This window comes from Protopterus annectens, chromosome 2.part0, assembly GCF_019279795.1.
Source record: "Protopterus annectens isolate FY-2018-M chromosome 2.part0, PAN1.0, whole genome shotgun sequence".
Taxonomy (NCBI): Eukaryota; Metazoa; Chordata; order Ceratodontiformes; family Protopteridae; genus Protopterus; species Protopterus annectens.
The window spans coordinates 497,346,001-497,372,601 of record NC_056728.1 but is presented as its reverse complement, the minus strand read 5'-3'; positions in this window follow the sequence as shown (position 1 = coordinate 497,372,601).

Genomic DNA, 26,601 nt, shown 5'->3' with positions numbered 1-26,601 from the left:
CATATATGTAGTTCTTACTTGAGGTTAAACCTTTGTATAAAAATGTTAATATTTCTTGCCAGAAGTTAGGTACTGCATCTGGGCCTGGGGTTTTCCAATTGGTAGCTTTTCTTAACTTTGTTTCAATCTCTCTGGCCGTTACTTTATCCCATTTCATATCCTGTACATTTTAATTTCTGACTGTTTCTTTTACTTCTTCTATCTGTTCAGCATATTTGTTATGTTCCACTGGGTTTTCATAAATATTTCTCCAAAATGTATCTATTCCTTCTTTTTTTGGTGGTGTTTCTATTTCTTTTGCTTTGTTTCCCAGTTCCCTATAACATTTTTGGGTCATAAATAAATTGCTTATTTTGTACTTTTCCTTTATATTTATCTGCATGTCTTCTAAGTGTTTCTGCCTGTGCTGATATCTTTAGTTTATTATTTTCAATAGTGTATGATAGACCCTGGTCTGTTCTGATACTGCACATTGCTTATAAAACATCTATCCTTCTAAGTATTTTTGTTGATCTGTTCTGTCTTCTATACTCTTTAAGATGTGACAGTTCTTGTCTCAGTTACAAATAATGTAATCACCAAATCACATTGAAATAAACTGAAAACAGTAATTCAAACTAAGAAGAAAAAGAAAAAATCCTTAAGTGGAATCATCCAAAGTGAAGGAATTAGTGTAGGGTACTGCAGGATTAGGGAACTTAATTAATTATGTGTTACTATGGTCATTCCCTAAACCTACAGTACAAGATATTTATTATATGATACTCCAGAATAACTATGCATTTCATATAAGCAACTCAGTAAGATGACTTACTTATATAGCCTGAGATAGTGCCAAAAAAGGGCAAAAACTGTCTAATAAAGTGTTCCTTATTATTGAGTATCAGTGACTCATTCTTGGGGGTTAACATAACAGAATAGTACCAACCACCCTGTTTCATAATGATAACTGTGAACCAAGTGTTGAACGATGTTATGTGGCAGAGTGAGAAATTCAGCCTGCCATCTTTCTGTGCACACAAAATGCACTGCACACACCATTGTGCCCTTTTCACTGGATCCACGTTTCAGCTGTGTTAACTTTAAGTGCATGCTTCATGTGTTTTTTCACTGAGCTAAAAAAAAGAAAATATTTCAATTTGACATATGAGTCTTTATTTTTGTTCTCCAACTCTAAAGTTACAAAGTGTGGTCAGTTGTGTCTTTCTGGTATGTTACTGCATCACTAATTAGTATATATTGCAACTCAGAAAGCATTGATATACACACATTTTGCCTACCTGACCTGTTTCACAATTTGAAATAGGGATAGAGGAAAACAAGTCTTTTTACTGAGCGAAATGAATTGGCATATTGCTATTGAAAGCTGCAGTAACCAGTCAGTTACCATGCTGTGTATTCCCTTGCAGGGCTGTAAACATGATGGTATGGGTAACCTACTAGTAGACAAAACTAGAATTCTCGAGTTTCAATTGCCCGTGCTTCAACTTGCTGAGCTCCTCCACAGGAAATCATTGTCAGTGAGTTGTGCCCCGAGTGATTTCCTTTTTGGGAGAATTTTCCCCTTCTTTGAGTTGGTGCGACTGTGGAGTTGGTATATGTAAGTTCAGAGGATGTGGGAATACAGGGCGACTTGCCCCCCCCCAAAAAAAAACACATTAAAAGTGTTTTTGAGCAATATTTTGGCAAATGCAGTTTGGTGATTACAATACTTGGTGCATTCACTTTCATATCTACTCATAGTGGTAGCTAACAGTACACCTTCACTGCCTATTCTCGACTATTAGGGAAGAAAAAGTGCCCTGTTCGGGAGAGTTATAATAAAAAATTCTGTGTTGCATCACCTTAGGTCACATGTTTCATAGGCTGATAAAAGGAAATATGTCACAAACAAACTGTATCTATAAAGTTTGTGTCATTCTGCTCTGAACAAATTGTTTTGCAAGACTAACGCTCCTTTATGACAACAAACAACAGAAATCACTTCCTAGCAGGTTTTATCCAGTTAAAGTAATTAAATAAAATATGACATGCTCTTTAAATTGCTGTAAAGCAATTATTTTTTGTGTAAAGTTCTGAGCGATGTATCAGCATTTAACCTGCTTCCTGCCATCTGAGTGCTGCATTAAACCTAGCACATTTGTGATTCTTCAGGGAGCACAGAGGTACTGCTGCAGCCACAGAATAGATTTTCTTTGTTTTTATTGGTTATGAATAACCCTATAGCCAGATGTCTTTTATAATAATATATCCAGATGTCTTTTATAATAAACTTAACAAGCAGGTTAATTCCTTACAGTGGATTGTTGTGAAACAAATAATACACTAGTGCATCATAACAAATACTTAAATATGACTTTCTACCTAATATGAGAATATTTTGATTTTCATACCAACATTTAATTTGACTATTCTAAAGTGTGTATGTTTGTGTGTGTGAGTGTTTGTGTTTGTGCACATCCACAAGCATGTTGTGTGTATGAGTACTTTCATGTGCATATTTATATACATTCAGTAGTTTAAAAATAAATTGTCTGTCGTATTTTTACTAAAGCTATATATTAGTCTTCTCTCACTTTCAGGTACTATTAGGAGTTTTCCATATGTGTTAATTAGAAATACAGGTGCTTAAAAATAATGTAAATATATTTAATGAAACTATAACTATAACTTGGGGACATAGAAAATAAATTAAGGCATAAGATAAAGGAAATAGTTTCACTTTGCAGTTGTTGTGGTTTGTGCAGTTTTTGAATATCTGACCCACAAGTACTGCTTTTGCCATATGTGACTCTATTGTGCTCAGTAGTGTGACTCATGCATGATGCGAGTGTCATTATCATGCTTGCTGTAGATGTTACTTTCATGCATGATGTAAATATTACTATCATGTGTGTTGTACTTTACTATCATGCATGCTGCACTTATCACATATGCTGTAAATGTTATGCATACTGCAAATGTTATTATCATGCAGGTCATCTTATCTATCACGCATGTTTTAAATGTTACTATCATACATGTTGAACATGTCATTATCATGCAGCTGCAAATATTATCATGCATGCTGTAAATGTTACTCTCATGAATGCCGTGTTATGATCATGCATGCTGTGCTTGCTTCTGTCATGAATGCTGTAAATGTGATTATCATCATGCTTTAAATGTTATCTTGCATGCTGTAAATGTTACTCTCATGAATGCCGTGTTATGATCATGCATGCTGTGCTTGCTTCTGTCATGAATGCTGTAAATGTGATTATCATCATGCTTTAAATGTTATCTTGCATGCTGCCCATCTAAGTATCATACATGCAGTAAATATTACTGTCATGCATGCTGTATTTGCTGTCATGCATTTTACAGTATTGGGCTTCTTGCTGTCATGCATGTTACAGCTGTTACTCATGCATGCCACACTAGTTACTATCATGAATGCTCTAATGTTATCACGCATGTTGTACATTACTATTATGCAAGCTGTACATTTCATGCATCTTGTGCTTGTTGTCATGCATGTTTCTTGTGTTACTATTACACATGCTATAAATGTTGCTATCATGTATGTATACTATTGTGCATTCTGTACTTGCTATTACAATCATACCTCTCAACTGTCCAGAGTTTTGCAGGACATCCAGATTTTTCTCTCATATTTTTGGTCTGTTACTCATGACATTTGTGTTTTTTTCTGGAATATCATTCAGATTTAAGTCACAAAATAATGAGACATTCGTGTTTCAGACTTCATATCCTTTAGAAAATACATGCTAATGCAAACCCTGTTATTCTACTGGCTTTATAAACTTTAAAGAGCAATATTAAAAAAATTGTCCCCATCTTTAGGCCTTCCCCTCCATTATTTTTGTTTTTGTCCAGAATTCTTGCATCAAGAGGTTGAAAGGTATGACTAACATGCATGTGACTTTCTGATTACTGCTTTATACTCAGTGGGTATATTTCCTGCATAGCCCAAACACTGAGCCCTGCACAGCTTGCAAAAGCTAAATATATAAATAATATCAATCTGTACCATTTTGATAGCCCTAACCTGGAGTACAGTGTAGCTTTTTAAACCACAGAAGAAAAACAAGAATATATTAAAGTGTATGTAAATTATGGTTTGTATATATTTACGGAGGTGCTACTGCGATGACCGATTGACTGTGGTACATAGTATATTTACATGGTTCCTCAAAAATACTTTTGTAGAATGCAGCTTCTGACAAAAAATGTAGAACAACTACATTTGGTGAAACAAATTATAACAATCAGAGCAAATGTACTTGACTTCGGTGAAGGTGAAGTCGTGCACCGTCTTTATATAACGGGTCTAACTATTAGGCTCCATACTTAAAGAAATAGGGAAAATGGAAGCCCCCACCTCTATAGTACCTAGAAGTTTTATTAGTGCATTTTAAAGTGGTTTATCACATCACATACTTGGTGACACCTGTATCTACTTACAAGCTGTGAACTGCATTCACATTATATTATATGACATGGATAATTAATATTTTAAAAAAGAACTTTTAAACAAAGAGGTACAAATCCAAATACATTTGCATGCAGCAGCAGCAGCACATCTTCAAAATTATTATCTTTGTAAGGGAACTTCAGGAAAAGAGTACTGTGTCATGACCAACACTAGATAGTCTGCCAGTGCATGTATTGAGAAAATATTTGTAATAAGGTTTTGACTGTATCTGAAGCAGGGCTGGCTGATGATTCAGAAATATTGCAACAGATGTGCAGTTAAGTGACAGATGACTTCCAGTATTGCAAAAAGGTTGTGGGCACTTCAGAATCATGTTCAGGGGGAGCTTGGTCCTTCTTCTACTACCCCTTCCTGTGCTTCAATACCTGCAGAACACATGTACAAAATGACACATTTAAATATGCCATAAAATGGTTCACAATATTCAGCAAACAAGGGAGAAAAACAGGCTGTGCCTATTAGCTTTTTCAGCATGATATTGTACAGTTTAACCAATACATATTAAATATCCCCACTAATGATGTGAAACGTGAACATCCAATACAAATATTAAATCTATACATTTTAGTACATACCCCATTACATGGTAGCCCACATGAACTCTCTCTCCCTCTACACTAAATTATAGGTAGATGCATGCCTTATGAAAGACCCACTGTGTCATGTCCTTGACACTTTTCTGGCATTGCTGTGTTGTGCTATTCCTTCCACCCTTGGCATGGATGTTGTTAACCACTGTGTCCCACAAAGGTTTGTTGGCACCACATTATCCTAATAGGTGGTATCTATAGATTCTGAGTGCCTATAACAAGATGTCATTCTCAGTATGACTGAAAGTCTCTAATCCCTGCCTTCCTCCACCTTTGGAGGCATGAGCAGACCTAGGAAGAGATGATACCAAAGTCACAGGCCAATGTTTCTCGATTTAGTAGACCAGAATATATGCAGAGTAGTTTGGCTTGTTAATATGAACAGGACAGGGTTAGACAAGATTAGTGAGACAGTGGAGGCCACAGATATGTAATCGACAGTGGGGCACTTCAGAGGTAAAGAAGATGTGCAATGGTAGGGGTGGATATATATGTATATACAATTAGGGTAGGTAAAACACACAGGTCTGCAAAGTTGTGTAGGTGATAGGATCTTCAAAGACAGCAGGGGTGTGGCTCACAGGGTTGCATAGGAGATAAAATATGCTAGGATGTACTGACAGGAGCAACCAGGGAAGATCTGATGAGAAGAGTTACAACTCCTGGACATTCCTCTCAACATGAAGACATAGAAAATAAGAACAAAGCCCCTTGAAAAGTAGGAACATCCTGTTAATAGTATATAATAGTATATATACAGCCTTCTAAATATTATCAGTATTAATAATGGTTAAAAAATGCCTAAAACAGCATCAAAATTCAATCATATAATAAAAATTCTCTATCGGTGGAATATGAACCATACCCCAACTCTAATAATACATACTAGATGAATGTTTCATATAAAATATGACAAATGCATGGAGTGCATAAAGGGAACAATATCAAATGTAAGATATAATCCTACAGTAAATATTAATTACATAACAAATACAATATATAGTTATGACCTGCCTAAATATATTGTGCATTACCAAAGTATATAAATGCCTATATTTAACAGCAAGAAATTATTTTATATACATATTTGATTGAGTGTATATGTATACATGTCTATATGTCTCTCTCTGACAAAACTACAACATAGTTAATTTCTTATAAGGGGCTTAGTAGGAATATTTTCATTGATACCTGGTGGAATTGCCGCATTTAGCTTTAACTGCCATTTGATCTCTTTTCCCCCAAATTTGCCTTGATGTTACCCCCCTGGGTAATTATATGATTGAATTTTGATGCTGTTTTAGGCATTTTTTAACCATTATTAATACTGATAATATTTAGAAGGCTGTATATATGGGTTTTACCAAATCTATGTTCTTATGTCTTTAAAACTTAATGGTAGTTTAATTGGTCAGGTGGTGTCTTAGGCGGGAATTTTAAAGTATTTAAGAGACAAGAATTGATATATTCAGTGTTCTGATGAAATCTACATTGGTTTGATGAAAGCGCTCAACCTTCGTTTTGTATTTCAATAAAAGAAGTTCTTTGTGACATATTCATGGATCGTGATTTGTTCTGGGAACAGTTTTTGGTGCTGTCTTTCTTATATGACACTTTACCACAGTACTGCAGACCACTGTGTACATCCCCTGTGCTCCATGCTGTGGAACTGTTACTTCTGTACTACTACAGAATGCTTCCAGTAACCCAAATATTACTGCTGAGGCTTCCTTATTGCACATTTTGGCTGCCATCTTGGAGGATTGGTAGTAAAAGTTGCAGATATATACTAATCTACAACAATTGGGCAGCGCAGAGGTGCAGCAGTTAACATTGTTGCCTCACAGCAAGAGGTTCTCTGGGTCAATTCTTGGCTGGGGTGCTTCTGTGCAGAGTCTGCATGTCCTCCCTGAATTTACATGGGTTTCCTCCAGGTACTCCGGTTTCATCCCACATTCCAAAGACATACATTTGGAGCATTTCTCCATGAGCCTCCCCTGAAAATAAGCTCTATCCTAGTCAGACTTCCCAGTCAACAAATGATAAATAAATAAAATAAATAAACGTGTCTACTCAGTATGTCAAGTAAAGTAAAATAGCGCTGTACCTCCCGCATAGTCAGTTCAAGGGCAGCTGCTGGGACATTATGTAATCAGATGCCTGAAACAACCTGAGCAGCTGAGCAGAGACAACAGCATCCCCCATACTGATTAGCAGTGTAGGCACTGTTATTATGATCTCTGATGGAGATGTATCAAAGACTTTCAGTGTGGAAGCCGATGTGAGACAAGAACACCTCAAATTCATTGAAGGTGTCTGTCATTTCTATTGTGCTTCTCACTGTGGCTTCCAGCATTTTTCCTGTCTTTCAGAGCACTGTGTTCTAATGATAGATGCCAGGATGTACTAATCTGGTTGGTATGTGCTTCTGTTGCAAGTGATGTTGTGGTACTATGTCGTCTTGTGCTGCAGGGCACATGGCTGTGCCTTTGTGGGGTTATGACCACTATTTCCTGCTTCTGCTGCATTACACATATATATGGTATGGTAGATACTTTTGCTTCATTGCACTCACATGTAGCATTGTAGCTTATTTCTCAAGCCATTGGCACCATTTTCTGTTTCTCCTGCATTACACATATACATGATAGTGTGGTGTGTGTCTCAGGCTGTGGAGATCATTACAGGTTACCACTTGCTTGTAGGTACATCTGAGCTGTACCCTTGCTCTTTTACTGTGTCTCCCTCCTAAAGGCAAGTGATGGCTAATGCATCCCTTTTGACTTCCGGCACAGCCAGAGTGGGAGGAGAATGCTGCCATCTGTAATAGGAGGCAGCAGAGACTTTCAGTTCAAGAGGTTAGTGCACTCCTGTGCTGTCACCTGTAGTAAATGGCATCTATCAGCTGTGGTTCATCATCATTAGGAGCTTCCTCTGTTTTATGATTCCCATTTTTGCAGGTCATGATGGAACATTTGAACTACAGGTGTAACAGCTACTGCCTGCTACTGGCCATGCCAAGGGTGTAATTTTGATGGCTGAGTGCGGTGATGATGTTTTACCAGGGTTAGTTCTGGCTCTCCACCAGCAGATAGCCAACACAACTAGCCCGCCACACCTAAGCAGGAGCTGCAGAGGATTTTGAAGGTGACAGTTCACTGAGTGATGACATACTGTATTATAGCAACTCAACATGTCCGTCAGAAGATTTCAGACTCAGTGGACTGGCTGGTTCAGGGCCAGCAGGCCACCAGAGGTAGGTGTTTTTCCTGCCAGTAGCTACTCAGACCAAGGAACTCCATTTACTGGGTCCCAGTAACATTTGTCTGGGTTGCTCAGCAGCTCCTACCTGCCCCCCATCCACCCAATCCCCAGGTATGCATTTGGCCCTGTTTTGCTGTTTGTGTACATCTTATGTCCCTCTTAGTGTGTGTGGATATTTACCCCTGTTTGCCTCTCCTGTTTTATGTATGTTTGTATACCCTAACCTCCATTCCTCCATCTTCATATCCTTCCATCTTCCCTACTCTCTATTCCACTCTTTCAACACACCAATCACACAGACACACGCATATATATATATATATATATATATATATATATATATATATATAGAACCCCCCAAAAAATATGCCCACTTCACGCAACTTGCTATCTCTTAATGTGTTCCCTTGATCTCTAGTCCTCTTTTCTTACTTTCCTGCACCCACTTTCCATCTATTTCACCTACCCAATCAGTATGCAGCTGCTGAGCACCAATTGGCTAGTCTTTGCTTGTCTGCTGTATGTTGCTGCTGTGCAGCACATTCCAGCAGCTAATCACAACAGGTGCCTAGCCATGCAACCTGGTATAGCTCTCATATGCATTTATACAAGAAAATATGAGGCGGCCACCTTCCCATATGACACATACTATTAGTTTTGTCATTGTACTTCACTTACAACATTTCCCTCCTGCCTTGCTTATGTCTCTAAATTACAGCTATCTGCCTACTCATGCATTATATCCCTGCTTTGTTAGTCATGCCTATTTTGTATACCATTGTATTGCCTATATGTGACACAAGCCTCAAGCAAATATCCATGAATCTTGGTCAAAAGTACAAACTATGTGCAGCCTTAGCTGAATGTCTTGGCATATTTCCTGAAATTTTGGTAAAAATGGTAAAACAGTCTCAGAAATACACCCAATGCTAATAGAGACAAAACTATATAAGGTGATCTTATTTAAGCCTTTTTTTTTCATTTTTACAATAAGATAACACCCTCATGACACCCTTTCTACAAATAACAAATACCCTTTAATATGGCACAGCAAAACACTTTCCTGCAGATTTCCATAAGGTTAGCTATCTTCTGTCAATAAACTTCACACTCAGTACAGATTATGAATTACCCACCCCACCACTATTCATCCCCTCTTCCACTTTAAATGTATAGATCCCAAGGAAGTCTTGCTCTACTTAAAAATATTCTCACAAGCAACCCTTCTGAATATGGCAATATAAACTTTTGGTTCATATGCCATTGCAGAGATCAGCTATGTCTTACTCTCAACCATATATACACTGTCTATTTCACACAAAACATGTCACAAATTTGGAAAACTTCTCTAATTAAACCCCTTCTAAAGCAATCACCCCAAAAGATACATCTCAGTTTTGTCCAATATCCATCCTCCCAACTCTAAGAAAACTTCTAGAAAAAATAGTCTATACCCAATTATATATATACCCAGCAATACCACCCGACCTCCCCCAAATAGCATGGAGTCTGGCCTCTATAAAGTACTATGACATCACTTTGGTCCCTAACTGATGAAATCCTGATAAACACCGATAGTGTTTGAATACACCCTATAGGGTAGCTGGGCTATAAGGTGCTTGAGTCCCTGGCTTTTAGAAGTGATTTTTGGCTGTCTGGAACTCAAGCACCTGTAGTAAAGTGGGTTATAGAATTAGGGAACAGGATGGGATATTTAGATTTAGGTAGTAGGATAGAGTTTTAGGGTTAGAAAATGATAAGGGAGTTTTATTTTAGGGAGGGTAGGTTAGGGTTTAGGTTTAGGAAGTGACTGGAGACTTTAGGGATGGGGAGGGGGAGTGGAGATTTAGGGTAAGGGACCAAAGAGTCAGGTTGGGGACTCAGTGGGAGTTTTAGGTTTAGAGTTTAGTTTCTGGTATGGCAATGTAGCTTATAGGATCATGTGCTGGAAGGGCTATGTGTCAAAAAAGAGATCAGACTAGTGGGAGTCAGACCATTTGCTTTTTGAGGCAAGTGACAGTGAGCAGGTGTACTGTAAGTGAGCCAGTGCAGTATGTGTGAGCAGGTGTGCAACCAGTTAGCATGTGTACTGTGAGTGAGCAGGTGTACTGTGAGTGAATAGATGTGCAACCAGGGAGCAGACGTACTGCAAGTGAGTAGGTGTACTAAGAGTGAGCAGGTGTTCTGTGAGTCAGCAGGTGTACTATGAGTGAGCAGATGTGCTGTGAGTGAGCAAGTGTGCTGAGAGTGAGCAGGTGTACAACCAGTGAGCAGGGGTAGTACAAGTGAGCAGGTGCACTGCAAGTGAGCAGGTGTAGTATGAGATACTAGCATGTGAGCACCTGCAGCAGACCTCATTATGTGAACAGTTACACACATATTCAGAATGATGGAGAATTATAAAAAGACAAAGTGGGGCTCGAAGAATAACTGAATATTTTGTCTGGAAAACTACTTAATTTATGTCAATACTACTAGGTAAGACCAAGTATCCAAAATGTTTGTATTGACATAATGCTGTCCTACCAAACAGTCCACATAGCACTGGAGCATGAAAATGGAATAAACAAAAGTAAAAATGCTTCAGTCGGTCAAGTAATCCATTAACATTTATTTTAATTATATCTGTTTACTTGGGTAGAGCGCTGATCTTCATGGAGCTTTTTTGACTCAGCCCAGGAGCAGTGTCTGGTTAAGTAACTTGCTCAGTCACACAGTTAAGCAATGGAGGCTGAGAGAATCAAACCCTGGACCATAAGAAACACACCTTAATCCTCTACTCCAACTGCTCCATATTTATATGGGTATTTGCCATATATTTGGCATATATGTCAGATATTTGTTTGGGCCCTTAGAATTAAGCATTGTATAAATATGTTAGAAAAGTTATATGACTTCATAATTTAAGAGACTCTACATGCATAACAGAAAAATTATTTAAAATAAAAAATATTGACTATGCTCACTGCAGGCAAAAACAATTTAAATAATGCATTCAGAAATTTGGATTAGTTGTAAACCTGTTAATATAATCTACAAACATGCTGAAGTAAAGCTAATGATCAAACTTGTAAATAAAAGCTAGTTGCAAAAGTAAGTGTTTACTGAAATTAACCGTAGATATTAAAACATGAGCCTTCATCTGGATGATAGTCAGATGGGCCATAATAATAAAACATGTTATAGCATAATATGTTCCAAGTAAAACAATGAAATAAAAAGCTGTTAGCAAATTGAGTAATAGAACATAATAAAGCAAGTGGCAATTTGTTCTGGTATGAGGATAAAAACAACAAATGAATCAGCTGATGCAAACAAATATAATGTAGTCAGAAACAACAAAAGATGGCACAAATTAAATAAACCACCACTTTTTAATGTAAGCGCTTTTATACAAACAATGACATGCACTTCTTCAGACAATTGAATCCCTAAGCAACTCCCCTTAAATAATCAAGTAAATTGTTAAATTAAAGGTCAATTAACTTTTTAAAGTTGCATACTCCAAAAATACATCCACTAAAAAATAAGAACATATACATAGACTGTGTAAAGCTTTCATTACTAAGCTATACGCATGTGTATACATATATATATATATATATATATATATATATATATATATATATATATATATATGTAAAGAATAAAATATATACATATATATATATATATATATATTAAACTATATATATACTTTTTTATATGATGAAAAACATATTCTTCAAGACCAGCATCAAACAAAAAAAACACAAAATAATATCATTTTCATTCATACAACTTGATATAAAACATGAAGAATAAAACAAGAAAAATAAAAAAATAAAAACATTTGTTGACTTTTACATATAGATAGAATAACCATCATCCATCTAAAGCCTTTAATTTAAGTAGGCACTTAATAGGAAAAAAATTCATTAAGCCCTGGAAAAATATGGGCATTGGTACGAAGCTGCCATGAAAGCTCAAGTTCTTCGAGCTTTAATTCCCAAGGGCCTCCTGTGATATTCTTATTGACTTGTTCAATAATCTTCTTCTTCTTCTTTCGTCTTTTTTTTTTTTATAGCCACAGCAGATCACCTTGTCACATTCATTGGCTGAATGGCAGTGGAGTTTGTGTCGGTTGAGTTGCAGGCCGCCTTCCTTCAGAAGAAGGCACACACTTACCACACACCTAGGGCCAATTAGAGTGTCCAATCCACCTGCAGCATGTCTTTGGGATGTGGGAGGGAGGGGAGGGAACCAAGGAAACCCACCAAGCCACCGACCACAGGAGGACATGCACACTCCATGCAGCCCCAGCCGAGGATGACCCGAAGGAAACTCTCTTGCTGGGGCGCAATGCTAACCACTGCACCACCGTGGCCGCCCATTGACTTGTTCAATAATACTAAACCTAAAATTATGTGTAGAGTATTTACTAACATGACATGCTAGGGCATTATTATAATTCTTCTTACTAATATTATATATCTGTATGTATGTGTATATAAGGGAATAGAGTGCAGGTATTTCATGGAGGTTGCTATCCATACTTACAGGAACCCTACCTATTAGGCTCTGAAAGTGGTATTTAAAATAGATGCGTTATACTTTTGCCATTCCCAGTTCAGCAGAAACCAAGAAACAACCTGTAAGAACCAGATAACAGTAAGCTGATATTACCAGCTTGAACTGACCACAAGGAGTATGTTTCTTCCTCTCTGACAAGCATTTGCTAGCACATAGATGGCAATGACCCATAAACTGGGTGTTGGCAGCAGCGTAAACAACAGGAAGTTCATTTTTTGATGAATAGCCTGTTTGATCTTATATGGTCTAGCAAAGGAGTTATGTTTTAGCTGTAGTGATGTGAATCTATAAATTCTGACAGCAAGAATTGAAAAAAAAAGGCATTTTGAAGGCAGAGACAGTTGAAAACATTTGCAGACCATGGTCTATTTGAGGCACAATGATGTCAGGAATGGAGTTTCAGATCTTTTTGCATAGATACAGTTTCCCAGGGCACTTTATTTTTAATGGAGTCTATGCCTGGCCTGGGTATCACAAAGAAATCCAGATGTATTTCTAAATATTTAAAGGTATCCATTCTTCCTAAGAGGAAAACATAAATATGCCATTAACATTGTCTTGCTGGTATGTTGTTTAATTATTTTCCTAATATTAAAGGCCATATGCTATTTTCTAGTACAGTTGTACTCTGTTTTCCTGCTATCCCGAGAAACTACCTGTTCCTTAGTCATTCCATATCTCACCTAGACACTGTAGCATGTAATTTTGAATGATGTCAATGTTCTACATGGATCCACTAAATGACTAGGGTATCTGACAAAGTCAGTAAATTGCATCAGGTTTCAAAGTGCTCAGTGAAATAATGATGATGAATAAAAGGGCCTGAGGATTAATCCTTCAGGCATACACAGTGGGCTGTATGGGATTATGGGATCATGGAGCTGTGGCAACATTTGGCCATCATTAGCAGAGTTGCAGCAATAACAGTAATTCCCCCAAACTGGACCCTGCAGCCCTTACCATAAATGCAAATAATGCTGAGCAAGCACTTGCACTTACTGGATACTTGTACAGCTTAGCACTCCTCTAAGCACTGAGATTGGCTAATGTCCAGACCTGTTTCATTTCAGCAAGCACACGTTTTCAGAGATTTGATGGGTGCATCTGCTTGTACCTATCAGAATATTCTCCTCCTACCGGCATGAGGTAGAGCTCTTGTGCATGAGCCAATGGAGCACAGATGTGAAAATAACAGACAATGCACCACCTAATAAGTCAGGAATTTGTATACAAATCTCAACATCTGCATGGCTAAGCTTTGCATTTCATTCCACTTCAAAACTGGATTTATAGAGAATTCCAGTTTTGCTATCGCAAAAATAAACAAATATAAATAAAATAAAATACGATACAATAAATAATTTGACAGTTATGGATGGACTCCATTTATCACATGCAAACAATAGGTTACTAGCTTTAAATTTGTTAGTACTAACATCATTGTAGATGGCAATTTTTTAATAGTGTGTGTCCACCAGAATCACACAAAAATAGCTTTTTCTATGTAACTGTGTTTTATTACTGTTATATAATGGTGTTACAGAAGAAATAGAACACACAAGGATAAGACACAACACTCTGACAGGCAAGTACATCACTTCATATGACAACTCATATTCATATGCATGTTTTTTCATGTTGTAAACGACGGTGCATAAATAATTTAGTAAACAAGATAGAGCTGTTTCTTAGTTTCCTCCACCCTCAACCACAATAGAACTGACCATCAGTATGATGAAGAAGCCATGAGTCATTGAGAAGGCGGCATATTATGGCGTTCATTCATGTGAGAAGATTGGGGCCAAGTTTAAAATTCAAACAGTAAATCAACACTCCAGCTAAATTATTAGAGGATAAGGAGGGCAGAGGTGACAGTTCTTTGCTGTCTGAGGGAAGAGTAAACCTTTGTCAGGAGATGTTCCTCCATAAGAAATTGAGACAGAGCATAGATATGAAGTAGTGAATGCACTGTTTGATCCTATTAGCCACACTAGTCTTCCTGATGAGTATGGGATTGTTTTGTTGTAGTTGCCATCCCTACTGATCAGGTGGCAGCTGCTATAGCTGTAATTCAATTGACAAGTCTCTTTTGGGCCTCATTCCAAGATGGTGGTCGCCTGGTGAACTGCATTTACACTGAGCTCCCTACCTTATTAGTCTTTCCTCAGTCTTTATACCTTTCAAAAGCTTAAGGACGTTCTATGGAATAAAGGAATCGACTACAGCATCATAAAATTAAACCATACAGGACTTGCAGCTATAAAGAAAGAGTCTAAATCAACTGTATATCCTATATCAGCTTTCTAAGCCTTGTACTTACTGTGTTCCAGAAGGCCTCAATTTACTGCAGCACTCTGAAGACCACATGGCTAGACAGCAAAAATCTTCAAATGACCCTATTATAATGGAAACACAGACAACAAAAGCTAAGTCTTCGATAATCTTCTCTCCAGAAAAAGAGAATATCTCAAAAAGGCAAAAAACCAATAAACAGCATCTGGAACTTAACAAAACACTAGTGACATTACTGAGGTTTCTGGCTTCCACATGGATGAATTAAAACAGGCCCTACAACCCATACATGCAGCCATTCAGAACTTTTCGAACAACTTTCAAGCATTAGTAAATCTGTCACTCAGATTGCTGAAAGAGTGGGCACTCTTGAACAAAAAACACAGACAAATGAATCTCAAATTCAAACCCTTACTGAAGAGCTTTGTGCTAAATCCACAGTTATAACAGAACTCCAAATGAAAATAACAGATCTGGAGGCAAGAAGTCGGAGAAACAATATTCTGATTAGAGGTATCCCTGAGAGCTATGATAATCAAAACTTAATTACTACCGCAAAGCAAATCTTCGAGTCTCTACTACAAATTGACGGTGAGATACCCGAGATTATCATTGAAAGGGCCCACAGAGCTCTCCGGAGAAGGCAAGATACTTCAGACCCCCGTCAAGTCTATGTCAAGCTGCTCAACTACCAAGTAACACAAAAAATACTAAATGCAGCAAAAAAACATAAATCCCTAGTCTGGAACAAGCACAAAATCACCTTCTCGCAAGATCTACCTGCAAGCATCAAGGAAAACAGACAAAAACTGGCTCCGTTTTGCGCAGATTTAATTAAAAGAAACATACGCTTCCAAATGCGATATCCCTGCAACCTGATATTTTACAGCAATGAAGTGAGATACTCGGTTATCTCTCAAAATGATGCAAAAACAGCCTTTATTAAGGCTTTCAACAAAGTTCCCACCTCCTGAAGCTATATTATAGCTAGCGACTCCCCCTTATAGCTAGTTATCAGAACAGTACAATGCTTCTCATGAACCTGATGGAAATCTCAACAAATCTATCGATTTTAATTTAAGCAAACAAGTAATCTTTCATCTACCTGGGCAAAAGTCTGAAGGTCCTCTCTTGTTGTTGGAGTCAAGCACGTGTACGTAGGTACGAATCCTCTCACGGATGTTTCCAAGTGGGTCTCCTTTGGCCGCAACACCTGATACTGCTGCAACATACACGGGGCTCTATCAACAACCCACGGACCGCGTCACCCCAGGAAACACTCAACTCACTAGTCCAGCATGATTGAACGCATTCCTGCAACCCAAAAATCACGCCGACAATCCTCCTAGCAACTGTGAAGTGAACAATACGGCGTTATCAGGCAAACGGAAAGCAAGGCTTGCTGACAGGCGCTGAGGGCAGCTATGGACCTCCGCTCTGAAACGCTTCTGCTTCCTCGCGCCTCACACAATACTGTCAACTTCCGGAAACCGGGTAGAGATCAGTGAAGCTCCACAGTCTTCTTTCAGAAAGCCCTCATATGTGTTAAAACAGAATCACGATGGTGTCGCTAAGATGCCTAATGTCTCTCCTATGGTGTACAGTGTTACTCTAAGGGTGCTAGTACTGCAGCGCACGTAAAACCTAGATATACGTGCAACACTTATGAAGGCTGCAACTCCTCAGCCATTCAACATGCATTGTGTCTATTGCAATGCGGGCCACGCGCTGGAATGTGCAAAACACTACAAAATAAAAGTAAACATTGTCATTTGCTACTAAAGCTTTATTCGGAAAGTTGCCCTATTAGATTGAGCAATATTGCTACACTAAATACAGCCATCATTGCTTAAGCTTCCTTCCTATAGCCATATAATAATACTAAATACAACTAAAAATACCAATCACATCCTAAGTCAGTCCCTGATTATTACATTTATTTTAATTATAAGGTGGCTGAGAGTCTGTTAAGAGCCTTGCTCTCAAGGGAATCACTATAATACATTATGATGCATGTAGTACAGGTCAAGATTGTAAGCGGACCCTAGATTGGTGTCTGTGAGAGAGTGCTATACCCAAGAAATGTAAACCAAGCTTTGTAGAGCGTAAGGTTATAGGGTTGTGTCAAGTAACTCTACATAATCTATTCAGCTAGGTGCACGTGACATGTACTCTGACAGCAAGGGAGAAGACTGTTTTTACCGAGCTAATTAATATACCTACTTGAAGCAATGGATCTCCCTCCTTTTCCCTCTCCGTGAATGCGGGGGATGCTTTGATGTCAACATAATTAGCTGGTGGAGTAAGGGCACTATACATAAACATCTGTCCCAGACAGAGTCTTTTTTTTTTTTTTTTTTTTTTTTTTTTGTAGATTACTTAGCTGTGCTAAGTCATAATACTGTTAAGTCAAAAAGTGTTTGTTGCATGCTGTGAGTCACTAAATTCACAGATATATTTGTTAAACGATGGACTCCCGAGGGTATATACCCTTGCGATGGCATGTTGTCATATATACTCGCTACACTACTCTACCTTACCACAGACCATGCCACAAGTTATCTAAACTGCATGTCAAATAATTTACAGTCTTGGAAGCTCAGTGGGTGATGTAGTAAGGAATCTAGGTAGGTTATGTTTTGGAAAAGTTATATTTTGTACATATGTATAGTAAAGTTTAGGTTAATGTTTGTGTGTATATATACTTCTTCATACAAGGAGTATGGGTGGTTAGGCACTGGGGTTAGTCTGAAGAAGTTGTGGGCTACCGTTTGTCTCAATGACAATCTCTTCATAAAGACAGTGTTAAAGATATTTCAATCCTTTTTTTCTCTCTTATACCCAAAAATAAATACTCCTAAACAAACCTTATTATATGTAGGTATAACAATAACCTCCCTCTTATCCCACCTTTCAATAATACAAATTAAACCAAGGAATTCAGTAGCTGGCAAATAGACTGCTGGAACGTTAAAGGCTTACAGAATGCTGAGGAAAAAAACCTAATACTACACCTTTTCTTTAAATCTCAGGCCAGTATATGTTTCTTACAGGAGACCCATCTACCCAAAGAATGCTGGGAAAAAACTTCTAAAAAAAAATGGATCAGGACTATAATAGCGGGGGGCGATAGTTCAAACTCTAAGGGAGTAGCAATCCTAATTAAGAGACAATTCCAGGGTACTATCATAGACGGCAAGTCTGATAAATCTGGTAGGTGGTGTTATTTTACATCCATAGTGCCGGATTCTACTAAACCCGTCTTATTTCTGAACGTATATGGTCCATGCACCCAACAACACTTCTTCATTATGGAAATTTATAATATCCTTAGCTCATTCCCTGACCACCTCCTTATTATTGGAGGAGACTGGAATACAGTCATAAATCCCAGTTTAGACCGTACCAGCAATTCCCCCTCATATAATCATCAAGCCTCTACTGCCCTGGAAGAACTAATGGCGGACTTTAATCTCATGGATACTATTGTCTTTGGTACGGACCTATCTAAAAGCAGTATGTACACTTTCTACTCCCACTGCCACAAATCATGGTCACGTTTAGACTTCTTCTTAATTTCTAAATTCTTCTCTAAATTCAAGATTGCACTAAGGTGTGAACCTAGGTTATTATCGGATCACGCAAAAATCTCCCTTATGATTACCTTCACACCCGATACCACCCCACGGGTAAACTGGTCCTTTAACAACAACTTATTAAAACACAAAGAGGTGGTAGAGAGAATTGATAGGACATTGTCTGAATTATACGCAGGGTTTGGTAGTTCCCAGATAGCGCTCGACATACAATGGGCGGCTTGCAAGGCTGAATTAAGAGGGTACCTGATTAGTAAAACCACATTCTTTAAAAAGCTTAATAAAAGGAAAGAATCGGATCTTGCTCTAAGGCTAGCTTCCTTGGAAAGAGAATTTAAAACACATCCTGACTCCAAACTAGAGGAATTGATCAATATTACACACAAGGAACTATGTGAGCTACATTTATACAACTACTCGATACAGGAACAAAAACAAATTGCAACCTACTCTGAATGGGCACAAATCCCATCTAGAACATTGTCTAGAATACTCAAAAACAATAGCGGCGCTCCAACAATCTCCATCTTACAACATAAAGGGGAAATATACAAAACAGACTGCGAGATTATTAAGCTTTTCTATGACATATATTCTGACATTTATAGCAATAGTAGACACAACAATTTTAGTCTGCAGATGGATACATTTCTTAATTCAATCAGCTTCCCATCTCTCAGCCAGGAGCAAATATCCACTCTATCAGCTCCGTTTAATATGCGAGAGATTCAAAGCGCTATTAATAAACTCAAAATAGGCAAATCCCCGGATGGCTTCACTACTAACTTTTTCAAAACTTTTAAATCAAAAATTGAGCATATTCTTCTAGAAGTCTTTAACTTCATCATAAAACATGGAATTACTGACATACACTGGAACAATTCAAAAACAATCTTACTACTTAAAAACAATAAAGAAAAAACAAACCCGCATAACTACAGACCTATCTCACTTATAAATGTGGATATCAAAATCTTCTCTGCCATCTTAGCCAACAGACTTAAACAGGTACTACCACACCTAATATCACCTGATCAAGCGGGGTTCATGTCCAATAGACATACATGGGACAATACACTAACACTAGATTCTCTTATCCAGTTTACCAAAAAAGAGAAAAACCCGTTATATGCCTTAACTCTAGACGCATCAAAAGCATTCGACAGGGTAAACTGGGAATTCCTCTTCTCCACGTTAGCACATTTTAATATACCCACATCCTTCCTAGATATGATCAGAACTCTTTATTCGAACTCATGCACATATCTTTATATAAATAAAAAAAGATCTAATCTTATCCAGATTACTAATGGCACAAGGCAAGGTTGTCCACTTTCCCCCTTCCTCTTCAATCTATTTATTGAACCTTTTTTCCTATTTCTTACTCAAAATACATTTCATACTATTCCTAAAATCCTAAACACACAAGTAGCAATTTCGGCCTTCGCTGATGATCTAAACCTTTACTTCCAATACCCTAACACAGATCTGCCAAAAATATTAAAAGCAATTTCCTTCTTCTCTAAGGCCTCTGGGTATCAAGTCAACGATAAAAAATCACACATTCTCCCAATAAATCCTGAAGCGCATAAACCTTTCTTCTTCCCTGAATCTCCCTTTCACATCACATACAGTCTCAAGTACCTTGGCGTCAACTTTGAACACAACCAAGCCTCTATGCTTCAAAACAATCTGCTAAAATCATGGTCTATCATCTGTCAAGACCTACAAAGGTGGAAGTTATTAAACCTATCATTTCTCTCAAAAGTAGCTATTGTGAAAATGAATATTCTCCCTAGACTCCTATACCAATTTAGTGCGACAAATATAATTATATCCAACAACCTTTTTTCACAGTTTGAAAAATCACTGTTCAAATTTCTCTGGTTCCCTAAGAATGTCAGGATTTCCTCTTCCAAGCTAAGTCTCCCCAAGGAGAAAGGTGGGGTGGGCCTTCCAAACTTCCAGCTGTATTATCTGATTATTAGCTCTAATAAACTGTGGTCCATCGTAAATATGAACAACAAAACCCAAACCCATAACCCAGCGTGGTTAAAGATATGGCACAAACATATCCTATCTAACAAAATGAATCCTAAGGCCATTCCCTTCTTATCATCCACCTCTCTGAATAGCTTAAAACTATTCTCTTTACTGAAATATCAAATAAAACTCTTTCAAAAGCTGGAACCAGTTTGAGAAAATTCCTCTCTGACAAGCATTTGCTAGCACATAGATGGCAATGACCCATAAACTGGGTGTTGGCAGCAGCGTAAACAACAGGAAGTTCATTTTTTGATGAATAGCCTGTTTGATCTTATATGGTCTAGCAAAGGAGTTATGTTTTAGCTGTAGTGATGTGAATCTATAAATTCTGACAGCAAGAATTGAAAAAAAAGGCATTTTGAAGGCAGAGACAGTTGACAACATTTGCAGACTATGGTCTATTTGAGGCACAATGATGTTAGGAATGGAGTTTCAGATCTTTTTGCATAGATACAGTTTCCCAGGGCACTTTATTTTTAATGGAGTCTATGCCTGGCCTGGGTATCACAAAGAAATCCAGATGTATTTCTAAATATTTAAAGGTATCCATTCTTCCTAAGAGGAAAACATAAATATGCCATTAACATTGTCTTGCTGGTATATTGTTTAATTCTTTTCCTAATATTAAAGGCCATATGCTATTTTCTAGTACAGTTGTACTCTGTTTTCCTGCTATCCCGAGAAACTACCTGTTCCTTAGTCATTCCATATCTCACCTAGACACTGTAGCATGTAATTTTGAATGATGTCAATGTTCTACATGGATCCACCAAATGACTAGGGTATCTGACAAAGTCAGTAAATTGCATCAGGTTTCAAAGTGCTCAGTGAAATGATGATGAATAAAAGGGCCTGAGGATTAATCCTTCAGGCATACACAGTGGGCTGCATGGGATTATGGGATCATGGAGCTGTGGCAACATTTGGCCATCATTAGCAGAGTTGCAGCAATAACAGTAATTCCCCCAAACTGGACCCTGCAGCCCTTACCATAAATGCAAATAATGCTGAGCAAGCACTTGCACTTACTGGATACTTGTACAGCTTAGCACTCCTCTAAGCACTGAGATTGGCTAATGTCCAGACCTGTTTCATTTCAGCAAGCACACGTTTTCAGAGATTTGATGGGTGCATCTGCTTGTACCTGTCAGAATATTCTCCTCCTACCGGCATGAGGTAGAGCTCTTGTGCATGAGCCAATGGAGCACAGATGTGAAAATAACAGACAATGCACCACCTAATAAGTCAGGAATTTGTATACAAATCTCAACATCTGCATGGCTAAGCTTTGCATTTCATTCCACTTCAAAACTGGATTTATAGAGAATTCCAGTTTTGCTATCGCAAAAATAAACAAATATAAATAAAATAAAATACGATACAATAAATAATTTGACAGTTATGGATGGACTCCATTTATCACATGCAAACAATAGGTTACTAGCTTTAAATTTGTTAGTACTAACATCATTGTAGATGGCAATTTTTTAATAGTGTGTGTCCACCAGAATCACACAAAAATAGCTTTTTCTATGTAACTATGTTTTATTACTGTTATATAATGGTGTTACAGAAGAAATAGAACACACAAGGATAAGACACAACACTTTGACAGGCAAGTACATCACTTCATATGACAACTCATATTCATATGCATATTTTTTCATGTTGTAAAAGACGGTGCATAAATAATTTAGTAAACAAGATAGAGCTGTTTCTTAGTTTCCTCCACCTCAACCACAATAGAACTGACCATCAGTATGATGAAGAAGCCATGAGTCATTGAGAAGGTGGCATATTATGTCCTTCATTCATCTGAGAAGATTGGGGCCAAGTTTAAATCAACACTCCAGCTAAATTATTAGAGGATAAGGAGGGCAGAGGTGACAGTTCTTTGCTGTCTGAGGGAAGAGTAAACCTTTGTCAGGAGATGGTCCCCCATAAGAAACTGAGACAGAGCATAGATATGAAGTAGTGAATGCACTGTTTGATCCTATTAGCCACACTAGGCTTCCTGATGAGTATGGGATTGTTTTTTTGTAGCTGCCATCCCTACTGATCAGGTGGCAGCTACTATAGCTGTAATTCAATTGACTAGTCTCTTTTGGACCTATGAAATAGTGCCCAGTATTCTATGCAGTATATTCCTTTAGCTGGCCTGACCCCCTCTGTGTTATGTGAGAGCAGGGTGATGAAAGATTTGTCTTTTTGCCTGACTTGATTATAGTTGGTAATAATGTAATATTGAAGGTTATATGTTACATTTGAAGTCTATCTGTTAGTGTGCACCTATTAACCTGCTTATCGGGTAGTGATGGAGGCTGTGAGGTCTCTTACTTAAATGCTATTTATGTCTAATATTATACTTGGTGGGGAGTTTCCTCAGAAGATCTTATCCATGCGCTTAATAATGACATACAAGTATAGTATGTGCATTTCTGCTCTGTTGATCAGCCATTTGTTGGGGGGCTGAGACTGTGCTATAAAATTTATGGACTTCATGACTGTCTCATGGCATGCCTTGCTGCTATTTTTCGATTTTGCAAGTCCACATGTCATCTCTATGGTTATGATGCTCACTTTATGTGGATTTTGCAAGGTGATTATAACATGCATTAGGATATTGGGGCTCTACATACAGGTGGATGAATCATGATGGGGGTGTAACCATAACACTTTGCTGTTTCACTTTAGCTTTGATCTTGCAGGTTGTTTTAGTGCTACATATATGTGACTGGGTAGGAAAATTTCTTGAGAGTTTTGAGCTTTCCCAGAGTAAGGGAGACTGGAAACAACTTGACACAGCCCTGGTGAGTTGTTTGCCTTTTCCTTTCTGTGTTTGCTTAATTTAACAAATGTTATCAAATATCCATGTGCAGAAACATTGATACAAAACACATTATATTGAGCCTAACGTGTTGACAACACATTTACCTGAAAGGAAAACTAGCCAAAATTACATCGATCACAAAAGGAAAGCAAGCAGTATCCTTTTCAGATTAGTGAAACTAAAAAGAAAACCCTAACTTGTAAACACTATGTCTGCATAGTGTTCCCTAACAGTAGCACTATGTCTGCATAGTGTTACTGTTAGGGAAAGGGTTTTCTGTAATGTAATATGTAGGGTTGGGGTTACTGCATGGGTGCGGTTAGGGTAAAGGAGGGCAGGGGGGGCTTGTTTGTGTATGCTCACTTCATAAGCACATGATGTGCCATTACTGAAAATACTTAGGTTTTCTTCAGTGTGACACTTGACAGATAGCATACAGTGAGCCCCATTTATTTATTTTAATTAATTATTTATTTATTTATTAACAATTGATTACCAGGAAAGTCCAACTGAGTAAAAGCCCATTTTCAGTGAAGGCCTGGGGAGAAAAGTTTTATAGTATTACACAACATTTTAAGATTAATTGTACAGTTTTTAAAAATAATGCAAAAAACAACTATAGTTTAAGCAATTACACCATATTAGACATAATATGCAAACATTAGTTAAGAATAGATACAAGTTATATGAGAATGATTTAATAGTTAGAGAAATGTTACCAGTTTATAGATAAATGAATGGTAAGTTACTGTAATACAAACAGGCATTGCAATACAAAGTGAGCAAAAAGCAGGCTTATGGTATATTTACAGAGAAAACCAGGGGAGAGAAACTGATAGAAGTAAGGAAGTGAGTGAAGAAGGGAGAGTAAGGAGATGTAAGGTACGAATAGGTATGTTAGATCAGCAAAATGAAACTAGAAACTCCAAGACAAACTCCACGGCAGCAGAAACAGGACAGCAACCAAATCTTTTAACTCTAAGAGCACTTTATTAAGGCAACATTTTTGTGTTTTGCATTGTCCCGCAAGGGATGATTAATGAATTTTTAGTGTATATCAACAATTCTACCCAATTTTTAAGTTTCACCCACACTGTAGGAGTAAGTGAAATTGCATACTTGGATGTTATATTGGTAAAGAATAGCTCTTTAGGCGTGTTCCAATCTGAAATCTTCCGTAAGGAAATGTATTCTAATAGCTCCCTGCATTTTAGCAGTGCACACCCCTACAAACCGAAAAAGGCCATCGTAAAGGGGCAATTTGTAAGAACTTCTCACATGATTACTTGTTTTGAAACATTCCTTGGAGAATGTGAATTATTGAAAGAAATGTTTGTTAAAAGGGGTTATCTGACTATTTTAGTGAATGAGTTACTTATTGAAGTAGTAAATAAAAGAGAAAGAGGACACTTTAAAGCCATCCTTAACCAGGATTTAAATGAACCACATTTACTTATAAGGATGGATGACCTTAATGAATATACAGAGAGAAAGAGAGAGGATCTTGAGGAATTAACTGAGACCATAATGGTAACTGATGCTAGGGTGGTAGATGCTACGGCCTATTATTGGTCCAGTAAGGAGACTGTGGAGGTGGAAACTGAGACCGTAGGACTAGCATACTCCAGGTCAGCATTGGTTACAGCCTATAATAGGTCCAGTAAAATGACTGCAGACATCATACATAAGAATTGGGTTATTGTTAAATCATGCAACGATGTCCGAGAATGGGTGGGTGAAAAAACGAACACAGTATACAGGAAGGGACAAACCCTCAAAAATATTCTTGAAGCAAAAATTAAGAAACCTATAGTAGGCTATATGAAAAAATGTGGGTCATGCACAATGTGTACGCATGTTTTAGAGGGACCCTCCTGTGTAATAAATGGGACTATGATAACGATAAAAAAGAAAGATTCATGCCAGACTGAGAGAGTGGTATATTGTGCTTTGTGCATAAAATGCCCGGCATGCTACATTGGAAAAACTGAAAGGAAGCTTAAAAGTAGAATTTACAAACACCTTAGAGATATAAGGTTGAAAAAAGAGACAAATGCCCTAGCAAAACACTGTAATGATTTCCCTGACCATACTTTTAAGTTTATGATTCTGGACAGACTTGAAATTGATCCAAGGGGTGGCCCATGGACACTACAATTAGAAAAACAGGAGGCTATGTGGCAAATTAGAATGAATGCAACAAGTTGGCCAGGTATAAATGATGCCCTATCTTTAGCTTGTTTCCTCAAGTTGAAGGCACTAGATAGATAAATAGATAAAAAGAGAAAAAGAGAAGTGTGTATGTATATATACATATAATACAGTTTATTTTAAATGTTTGGATGGTGAATGTGTTTATTGCAACATATTATGCATTTTATGGTATATAATGAGTGTTATCTTTTATACAGTTTCTATACTTTTAAAAAAAGAATTATCCAGCTGTTGAATAATTTATGAGATTCTAACTGATGACTGTAACTTATTGGTGGAGAGTAATTAGGGGGTTGTCTTTCACCTTTTTTAAAAAGGGACTGTTGACTGTGTGCTTTATCTTGAAAAAGTCTCTTACTGAACAGAGACGAAAGTGTTTGATTATGAAAGTGTTTGATTTATTGCTGCTATTCAACTATTTTATTAACTTATTTCATCATTTTATTATTTTTCCGCAAATAAAGTGCTCTTAGAGTTAAAAGATTTGGTTGCTGTACTGTTTCTGCTGCTGTGGACTTTGTCATGAATAGGTATGTATTCACATTTAGGATATAGTTTATCTTAATGGTAAGAGGACAAAGAAGAGTTGACAAATAGGTTCAGCAGAAAATGGAAATGGAGGAAGACAGGGCGGGTTACCAAGTTGTACATTGAGAGATGTGAGTAAAATAACACATAAAACCCCTTCCAAAAGGAAAA